The following is a 10,490-nucleotide window of genomic DNA, read 5'->3' as shown; positions in this document are numbered from 1 at the left end:
AGAGGATAAGTTATTTTTATAGGGTCATTCAATTAAAAAGTGTCCAAGGTAGGGGTTTGAAACCCACTCAAGCCAAGTTTTCTATCCACTATGCAATATTATCTTTTAATTTTCTTTTTAAAAAATGAAGACTTGAAGGGAGAGGATATTTCTAGGGTACTTTTACTCCTATATCATTCTATGTAGGCATTTGTTTATTATACTTGTCTTTACAGTCAACTCATGTATAGTGTTATATCTTTGAGGGAGAGGACCTTAGAAGTGATTTAATGCAATCAAGAACCTAATTTTATAGACAAGGTAACATAGTAAGGGGAAGATAGTGGCTGTGGAATTAGATTTTTCCATCAACTTTTAGTTCTGCTACCTTTTACATGTGTGACTTTGGGAAATTTTACTTAATTTCCCTGAATCTGTTTCCTTAGGTGTAAAATGAGGTAAAGGGACCAATGACTTCCAAGGTTACTTAATAAACCAATCTATATTTATTTATTTATCTATCTATCTATTTATTTATTTAAGTGCTTACTATGTGCTAGATACTGTAATAAACTTAAGATACATAAAGTAGCTCTAAGTCTAGGTTTTATGATCCTAAACTACAGTTTGTATAGAATTCTTGGTCTAAGTTTGTACAGAAAGTTATCGACAGAAAAATAAAAAAATAAACTTTAGAAAGGACACAACAATACACTCTTCTGTCTCCTTCCTATATTGTCCTTGACCAGATCTATTACATGAATACTTCCTCCTAGCAATCAGTTGTCATTCTAATTCAACACTATCCCATGTGTAATAGGGACTGAATAATATGTTTCATTTAGACAAGGAGAAAACTAACAGGCATCAATGTAGTTTTGGGTTCCATTAAGGTCTTTGTAAGCCCTAGGCACTTCTGTTTATAGACCTTTGCTGGGTATATTTTTATGAGGGCAACTGATTTTTCAATAAAAAAATCGAAAAGTTCATCTTGTGTTAATTTCTTATAAAAATTGACTTCCATTTGACTTTTATCCCTTTGATTATATGCATACATACATACATATATTGTACATATGTGAATAAATATATATATACATAAACATTATTTAGAGGCATCATTTTGTAGAAGATAAAAAGCTGTAAGACTTGAATTCATATATTGAGTATTCAACCCTGGACAGTCTCAGTTTATTAAGACTAGAAATTAGAGAATAAAGTGATATCATGATATTTAGAGTTAGAGGAATTTCTTCATGAAGCATTCCCTATTCTATAAAAACTAAAATGCATACATATGTTGTTGTTATTTAGTCATTTCAGCAATGTCTGATCCTCTGTGATCCCATTTTTAGTTCCTTGTCAAAGGTAATAAATTGGTTTGCCATTTCATTCTCCAAATCATTTTTACAGATCAGGAAACTGAGACAAACCAAGGCAAAATTTGCCTAGTATCCCACAGCTAGTAAACATCTGGGGTCAGATTTCATGAAGATAAGTTCCAAGTCAAGTTATCATGAAGACAGGTTCTATATCTATCCACTGATATGCATGCAAGCATGTATGTATGCATAAGAAAATATTCATGAAGCAATGTTCATTAAAGTTTTTAATCATACAGATTTTTTAAAACGTCATTGGTGCTAGACACAGCACCAGACACTAGACACAGTGCTTTCTGAACCTTTGGATAATATAGCCTTAATGTTATTTTTGGGAAGTCATATGACCTTTCCAAAGTAAACATATAGTAAGTTACAGAGAAGTGATTTGAGTCCTGCTCCTCCTCATCTAGACCTTGTACTTGTTCTATTATACCATATTTCTTCATCTGTAAGAAGAGGGTGTGAGTTAGACTGTGATGTCTAGGGTTTGGTTTTTTTTTTAAATGATACTTTTCTTGTTCCAATACACTGGGAATATATGGTTATGAATTCTGCTCAATGAGCTACCTCAGATATCACTTCAACTTTCTGTTCAGGTTCTCTATTAATATAACAGAAATCTTTAGCCATATTTATACAGAACCAGAATAACCTGTCAGTTTAGCGAGTTTTGCCAAGAGTCTGAATCAGGAATTCAGATATTTTGTCAAAATGTGGTATTGTGGTATAGGTAAACTTTAGACTGAAAAGACTTTTAGCATGCTATAACTCAGTAACCTCTTCTTCATAAGGAAAATTGAAAAGTTATCATGAAAAGACCTTGAATCACTTTGTAATGACCTTATAGAAAATGGAAACCCTTCAGTAGCACTATTCCTTGAAGAACCAGAAAAGGGATAGATAGGTTGAACATACAACACATATGAACATGTTGAACTCCTTTAAAATAGAATTTGGTTTAGGGAAAGAAACTGTGATAATAACCCTGAAGTTATCCAGACTGCTAAATTCTCTAAAATGTTCAACTCCAGCTTGCCTTTGATTCTTTGTATTCTTCCAAGTCCCACTGCTGTCTACATTTTAAAACTGGCATTATAATTCTCTGACCTCTTTTAGCAGATGCATTTAAGGTGAGGCATCCCTCTCTAACTTCTTTAGTGTGGGCTGAGGCTTATAACGTCACTCACTCTTATTCCATTTCATTTGTGTGTCTATATTATATGTATTTTGTGTGTATATGCATGAGCCATTTTATTTATGTACATTTATGTGTATATGCATGTTTATGTTTGTTATGTGTATGTGTATGTGTGTATCCATACCCACAGAGGAAAGAGTTTTCAAGAGAACCATAATCAGGAAGAGCTAACTACCAATGAGTGTATGGGTGTATCATAGGAAAGTAGAAGACCTATTATATTTTGTCAAAAACTAAATAAATGTTTTTAGAGATACATACATACATACATACATGCATACATATACACAATAATATGGTCAGATTATTAAATCTTCCTGGAAGTGTACCAAATTGATTTTTTAAAAGATTTTTCTTAGTTTTAAAACAAAATGAAAGCATCAATAAGAAAACTGAGTCCAATCAGACAAGGACCAGTCATGGTTTAATTACTAAGACTGTTTGGGGACTAGGGGGTGAGGCAGGAGTCAGGAAGAAGGGAAATAAGCAACAGTATATGTGTCTATATATAAATCTATATAGGCACATATGTATAATTCCTCATGTATATAGGTATCTATGCACAAGTATTAATATAGTTATATATTCTATATAACACCATTATTACACATATGTATATACACTGACATACAAACAACATATATGTATATAGTAGTATATAGCTTTCCTCTCTTCTCTTTTTTCCTCTCCTGCCCCATTCCTTCCCTCTTTCCCTATTCCTAAGAAATCTAGGTTATTTCATCTTGGCTGGCCATCATTTATGCAAACGCAATTTTAAAAAAATATTGTCATTTTTTAAAACTACATATATCATCTTATATCGCTTTGGCATACAACTAGATTTCATAATCCATTTTGGGACAGAATATTTTTATATATAATATTAAATATATAATATTTATTTAAAAGATTTTTGGCAAAATGTAATAAATAGGTCTGCCAGTTTCATAAGATGTCTAACAAGTGTAAATGAGTTGAAAATATGGAGAGACATACCTAAGTGGATAGTACACAGCACCTGGAATCAGGAAAACCAGAAGTCCAACATCACACACTTGCCTAGGTAAGTGAATTAACCTTTCACCCTCACTTTTTTCATCTATAAATAATAGAGATAATAATATCTTCTTTTTAGGGTTGTCATGAAGAGTATAAATGAGATAGCATATGTTAAATGCTTTATAAATCTAAAAACCCTGAATAGTAAATATAAATCTAAAAATGCTGAATAAAGCATTTCACATATGCTAACAATAGTATGATATAATAGTATATTTACTAGTTATCTAAACCCCTTAACTCAGCAATACCACTATGAAGTCTGTTTCCAAAAGTTATTAGGAAAAAGAAAGAGAATCTATATATTCTAAAATATTTATAGCAACTCTTTGTGATGGTAAAGAACTTGAAATTGCAGGAATTCTCATCAACTAGGGAATGGCTGAACAAATTGTGTATGTAATTGTGATGGAATAGTATGTTGTGAGAAATGATGAGCTTAATGATCTTAGAAAAACAGGGAAAGACTTGAACAAAGTAATGGAGAGGGGGTGGAGCCAATATGGTGACAAGAGAGGAAAGTCTCTTAGGCGCTTTCTCATAAAACTTCGAAACTAAGGACTTTAACTAAATTTTCAAGAGACAGAATCCACAGAGGGTCCCAGGGAGGCAGTTCTCCTACTCAAGGTAACCTGGAAAAGAGCTCCCTGGGGTCGGAGGGGTGGCCTGCCAGAGGGGTGGCCCACCAGAGCAAAAGAACTTCAGCCTCCCGGAGGTAGCTTCAGGGCGCTGGGAGCCACGGCTCACAGCAGCGGGGGAGTCACCTGAGCTACACCTCTGAGAGCACCGGGCACAAATTGGGGGAACAGCAGGGGGACCTCTGCCAGAGTGAGCATGTGAAGCCCAGCCCTTAGGTCGCACAGCGAGCAGCAAGCAGACCAGGAAACAGAAGCAGGCAGAACCGGTAAGCAGGAGCCCCCAGGGCATGAGCCCATTGAACTCAGAGAGGGGAGTGAAGAGGGAGACTGCTGAGCTCTGCCCCTGGAACAGGACTCTGGGGCTCTGACCACATTCAGATCTTGATCACAATCTAGGCCCCCCCATAGAACAGCAAGGCCCCTCCACCTCAGCCCCATGGCAAAGGGGGGCGCATATGGTCATTCACAGACCAGGAGGGAGGACAGAGCCTCACACACTGAGACCCTTGTGGGAGTGTCCCAAAAGCTCAGGAAGCACCCCCCCAAACAGGCTTAGGCTGGGAAAATAAGCAAGTAGAGAAAAAAGAGGAACACCATTGAAAAATATTTCATATATGAACACAAGAAGGATAAAAACACTCAGTCTGAAGATGAGGAAGCACAAGCTCCTGCATGTAAAGACTCCAAGAAAAACAGAAATTGGGCTCAGGCTATGACAGAGCTCAAAAAAGACTTTGAAAATCAAATGAGGGAGTTAGAAGAAAAACTGGGAAAAGAAATGAGAGAGATACAGGAAAAACATGAAAATGAAGTCAGCAGCCTAGTCAAGGAAATCCAAAAAAATGCTGAAGAAAATAGCATGCTAAAACCGAGCTTAGGTCAAATGGATAAAACAGTTCAAAAAGTTATTGAGGAGAAGAATGCTTTAAAAAGTAAAATTGGCCAGATGGAAAAATGGATAAGAAAGCTCTCTGAGGAGAACAAATCCTTCAGACAAAGAATAGAACTCAGGGAGATTGATGAATTTTCGAGAAATCAGGACTCAATACTTCAAAACCAAAAGAATGAAAAATTAGAAGAAAATGTGAAACATCTCATTGAAAAAACAAATGGTATGGAAAACAGACTTAGGAAAGATAATTTGAAAATTATTGGAATACCTGAAAGTCATGATCAGGAAAAGAGCCTTGACATCATTTTCAAAGAATTACTACATGAAAATTGCCCTGATGTCCTAGAAGCAGAGGACAAAATAGCAATGGAGAGAATCCACCAATCCCCTTGAGAAAGAGATCCCAAAAAACCAACCCCTAGGAATATTATAGCCAAGTTCCAGAACTCCCAAGTCAAAGAGAAAATATCACAAGCAGCCAGAAGGACACAATTCAAATATTGTGGAGCTGCAGTCAGGATCACACAGGACTTCGCAGCAACTACATTAAAAGCTCTTAGGGCTTGGAATATAATATATTGGAAGGCAAAAGAGCTTGGAATACAACCAAGAATCAACTACCCAGCAAAAATGAATGTCCTCTTCCAGGGAAAAAGATGGACTTTCAATGAACCAGGGGAATTTCAAATGTTCCTGTTGGAATGGCCAGAGTTGAACAGAAGGCTTGATCTTCAGATACAGAACTCAGGTGAAGCATAGAGATTGGAGGAGAGGGAAAATACGAGGGACTTAATGATGATGAACTGCATGTATTCCTGTATAAAAAAAATGACACTGATAATACTCATATGAACCTTCTCAGTTAATAGAGTAGGTAGAAGGAGTTTTTATAGCTGAAGCACAGGAGAAAGCTGAATTTGAAGATAAAATATGGTGTAAAAATGGAGTCAGTAGAAAAAAGGGAAATGTAAAGGGAGAAAGAGAAAGAAAATGGAGAGGGGGAATAGGCCAAGATATTTCATATAATAAGATTTTTCTTTATCACAATGAACTATTGCAATGTTATGGAAGGGGGGAAGGCAAGGGGGAATGAGGGAATCTTCGCTCTCATTAGAGGTGGCTAGGAGAGGAAACAGCATATATACTCAATGGGGTATAGGCATCTGGAGTAAGAAGGAGAGGGGGGGACAGGGAGAAGGGGGGGGAATTTGAGTGATGGAGGAGAGGATAGACCATGGGGGGAGAGTGGTCAGATATAATACATTTTCTTTTTTACTTCTTGCAAGGGGCTGGGATTGGATGGCCTGTCTGGGACCATAGGGCCAGGTGGATGCTGGGCCTAAGGGGGTGCTTGGAGCCTCTTGGCCCCAGAGCCAGGGATCTGTCTGCTGCGCCACTCAGCTGCCCTGCAGCAGAGTCAGTGAAAGGAGAGAGAAAATATAGTACATGATAGTGGAGAAATACGAAAGGAGGGAGTTGTGATCAGCAATGGCAATGGTGGAAAAATATGGAAGCAACTTTTGCGATGGACTTATCATAAAGAATATAATCCACCCGTGACAGAGTTGTTGGTTTTGGAACAAAGACTGAAGCACATTTTTTATTATTATTATTTGGGGGGAGGTGCAGGGCAAATAGGGCTGGGTGGTCCTCCTGGGGCCACATAGCAGAGTGATCATTGGGTGTCTGAGGCCGGATTGGGACCCCGGTGCTCCTGGCTCAAGGGCCAATGCTCTGTCCACCACCCAGCCACCCCTACTATTATTACTATTTTATTTTATTTTGTTTTTTTTTTCTTTTTTTTTGGTTTTTTTGCGGAGCAGTGGGGTTGGGGTGGCTTGCATGTCACACAGCTGAGTGATTATTGGGTGTATGGGGCCGGATATGGGCTTGGGTGCTCCTGGCTCCAGGGCTGGTGCTCTGTCCATTGTGCCACCGGCCATACCTACAATTATTATTATTTTTTTAATTTTAATTTTTTTCTCTCCCCTTTACTTTATCGCTCAAGCGAGTCTATATTTTTTGGGGGGAGGGGGTATTTTGTTTACTCTTAAACAAGAATATTTTATTAATGTATATAAAAAATACATTATTTATACAAGATGAGAATAAATAAACATTAAATTAAAAAATAAATTCACTGAAATGCATAATAAAAAACAAAAACAAAAACAAAAACCCAAAGTAATGGAGAGTGAAATGAGCAGAACCAAGAGAACATTGTACATATAACAGTATATTATCTAAAAATACTCAAATTAACTATAAAGAACCTATGAAGGTTCTACCCGCATGCAGAGAAAAAAAATATATATATATAATATGTTAGGATAATTTCAGATATATAAATGTACATACCTCTTTGTGTCTAATGGTAACCATCTCTAGGGTGAGGGATGGGGTAGGGAAGAAATAATTATAGAATAATTTTGTTGTATATTTTAAAGGACTAGCAAGTTGACTCTGATAGATTTGCAGGTTCATGTGTAATCATCTTTTTTTTATTGTACTATGTTTGGAATGTTTGTTTTATTCCATAAGTTAAAAATAAAATAAATAGTTATTACTATTGTTATTATGTTTACTAAACAGTAATACAATTAGAAAAATTCATAATTGGTTGGATAGACAGGCTCAAAGAGTAATTGTCAATGGTTCACTGACAGGGTGGCAGGAGGTATCTATGCCATTTAATATTTACTATCAGTGACTTTGGTAAAGGTTTAGATGACAAGCTCGTCAAATTTGCAGGTGATACAAAGCTGAGAGAGACAAATATGCAGAATTATAATCATCATCCAAAAATTTTGTAAAGTTGAGAGCACTAGGCTGAATATGAGATGAAATTCAATAGAAACAAATATAAACTTTTACACTTGAGCACAAATATTAACCTCATCAGCACAAAATGGGAGAGGCATGGTGAGATAACTGATGGTTTAAAAAAGACCTGTAAATTGTGAACTACAAGCCCAATGTGCCAAGAGTGTGATATAACAACCAAAAACAGTTAATGCAAACTTGGATGGATTTAAGATAGGCATGGCTCCCAGGACTGAAGTGGTTAGTGTCTTGTCATATTCTGACCTCATCAGATCTCATCTAGAGTATAATATTCAGTTCTGGGTAACACAATTTAAGAAAGTCATTCATAAGCAACTGAAGAGTATCCAAAGGAGGGCCATTATCATGGTAAAAGGCCTTGAGTCCATATCATCTGAAAAAAAATAGGCTATTTTTACTAGAGAAGACACAGGGGACATGATAGCTGTGTTCAAGTTTTTGTAATGCTTTCACCTGGAAAAGGGATTAGATTTGTTTCTTTTGGCTCTAAGGAATAATATGTGGATGGTACAAAGGAGCAAATTTTGACTCACTTCTAGTGAAAAACAAACAAACAAATGAGATTCCTAACAGAGGTGTCCAAAGGTGTGGAAAACTCTGCCTTGACAGCTGGTGAGCTTTCCTTCTTTGGAAGTCTTTAATTAGAGGTTGATGTCTACTTGTCAGATATGTTATAATGAGGATCCTTTTCATTTATGGGTCAAACAAGATAGCTACTTAAATTACTTCTTCACAAATTCCAAGATTCTGAAAGATTTTTGTATCATGTTCATTTCTTTCTTTTTTTAGTTTTTTTTTTTTGCAAGGCAAATGGAGTTAAGTGGCTTGCCCAAGGCCACACAGCTAGGTAATTATCAAGTGTCTGAGACCGGATTTGAACCTAGGTACTCCTGACTCCAGGGCCAGTGCTTTATCCACTGCGCCACCTAGCTGCCCCATTTCTTTTTTTTTTAAGAAAGATTTTATTTATTTTGAGTTTTACAATTTTCCCCCCATTCTTGCTTCCCTCCCCCCACCCCCCACAGAAAGCTTTCTGTTAGTCTTTACATTGTTTCCATGTTATACACTGATTTCAATTGAATGTGATGAGAGAGAAATCATATCCTTAAGGAAGAAAAATAAAGTAAAAGAGATATGCTCATTTCTTAATATACTTTTCCTCCCATTCCCAAATGAGTTCTCTTTGAAGCAAAGATGTCACCTATCACCTAAGGGGTATCATCCTTCTTCAAAAGACCATAGATATAGCCTCATGAGCATTGGATTCAGTCCTGGGGAAGACAGATTTCAAAAAAATAGGATTCAGGCTTTTTTTCTTCACTCATTATGCAACTATCCCAGAGTAGGACTTCAGCAAAAATCTCTCAAAGTTTGGATTTGACTTATGTCTAGGTTGTATTCAAAGGGAATTGGTGAGGACCCTTCTAGAAAAGGTTTTCAATGTACATAATAACAGATATCTAATGTAGAATGATTATTTTTCCTTCTACCACAAAAGAAATAATTAAAACACAAAAGATTCAAAACTCATATTAATACACATTTAAAATTTAAGTTATAAACCATCAGCTCTATCACACTCTTCTGGGAGGTAAGAAAATAAAGTACTGAACAAATGTCACTTTTTCCTCATTCTATGCTCTTTGAACAACTACTTAAAGTCCAGGTCTATCATCTAGCCAGTGAAAGGCTAATTCTTCTGGAACTGATTATTTTCTTCTCCAAGGGTATATTTTTAGGAAACATCTCCCTTTGGGCAGCTAACAGCCTCTTAAACTCATAAGGATAGTTACTGAGGCTAGAAACCCCTATTTCTCAAGACTGTTGTTCAGTGATCTGAACACAAAGAAATACAAACCAAAAGAACAATAAGGACTTGAGGTCCCATTGGAGTTTTACCTAGGTAAGCATATATTCTCACTGCTATGTGGGGTGTAAACATTGTAGATGCTGCTGGAGAATAGCAAGGAAGAGAAATCTACCTTGCTTAGTAGAAATCCAAGAGAGAAATCATATTAGTTCTGTACCAAAAAAATGCTCACTTTAAAAGAGCAAAAGAGACTGGTAGATGTTTCTCCTCAATCTATATAGTTGAATAAGCAGGTAGTTCTTTCTTGCTCATTTGACAATTCTCTCTGGCATAATAACCAAACTATCTTGGGAGTTCAAATCTGGTCTCAGACAATTCTTATCTGTCTGACCCTAGTCAAGTCACCTCAGTTTTTTTCATATGAAAGATGAGCTGTAGAAGAAAAGGGCAAACTTCTCCAGTATCTTTGTCAAGAAAATCCACAAATTGGGCCTCAACTGAAAATGACCTTTTCTTTTTACACAATGTAAATATACAATAGGGAAGGGTAAAAGTCTATCCCTATGCATGATCTATGGCATGGCCTCTGTTACCAAGAAAAAAAATTAACTAAAACCCATGAATAGTTATAGCTTCTGGAATCATTAAGGGGGTGTGCTAGAACCAGCTGATACTTGCTCTGAGC

This window comes from Macrotis lagotis, chromosome 1 (genome assembly GCF_037893015.1).
Source record: "Macrotis lagotis isolate mMagLag1 chromosome 1, bilby.v1.9.chrom.fasta, whole genome shotgun sequence".
NCBI classification, from domain to species: domain Eukaryota; kingdom Metazoa; phylum Chordata; class Mammalia; order Peramelemorphia; family Peramelidae; genus Macrotis; species Macrotis lagotis.
This window is presented reverse-complemented; position numbering follows the sequence as displayed.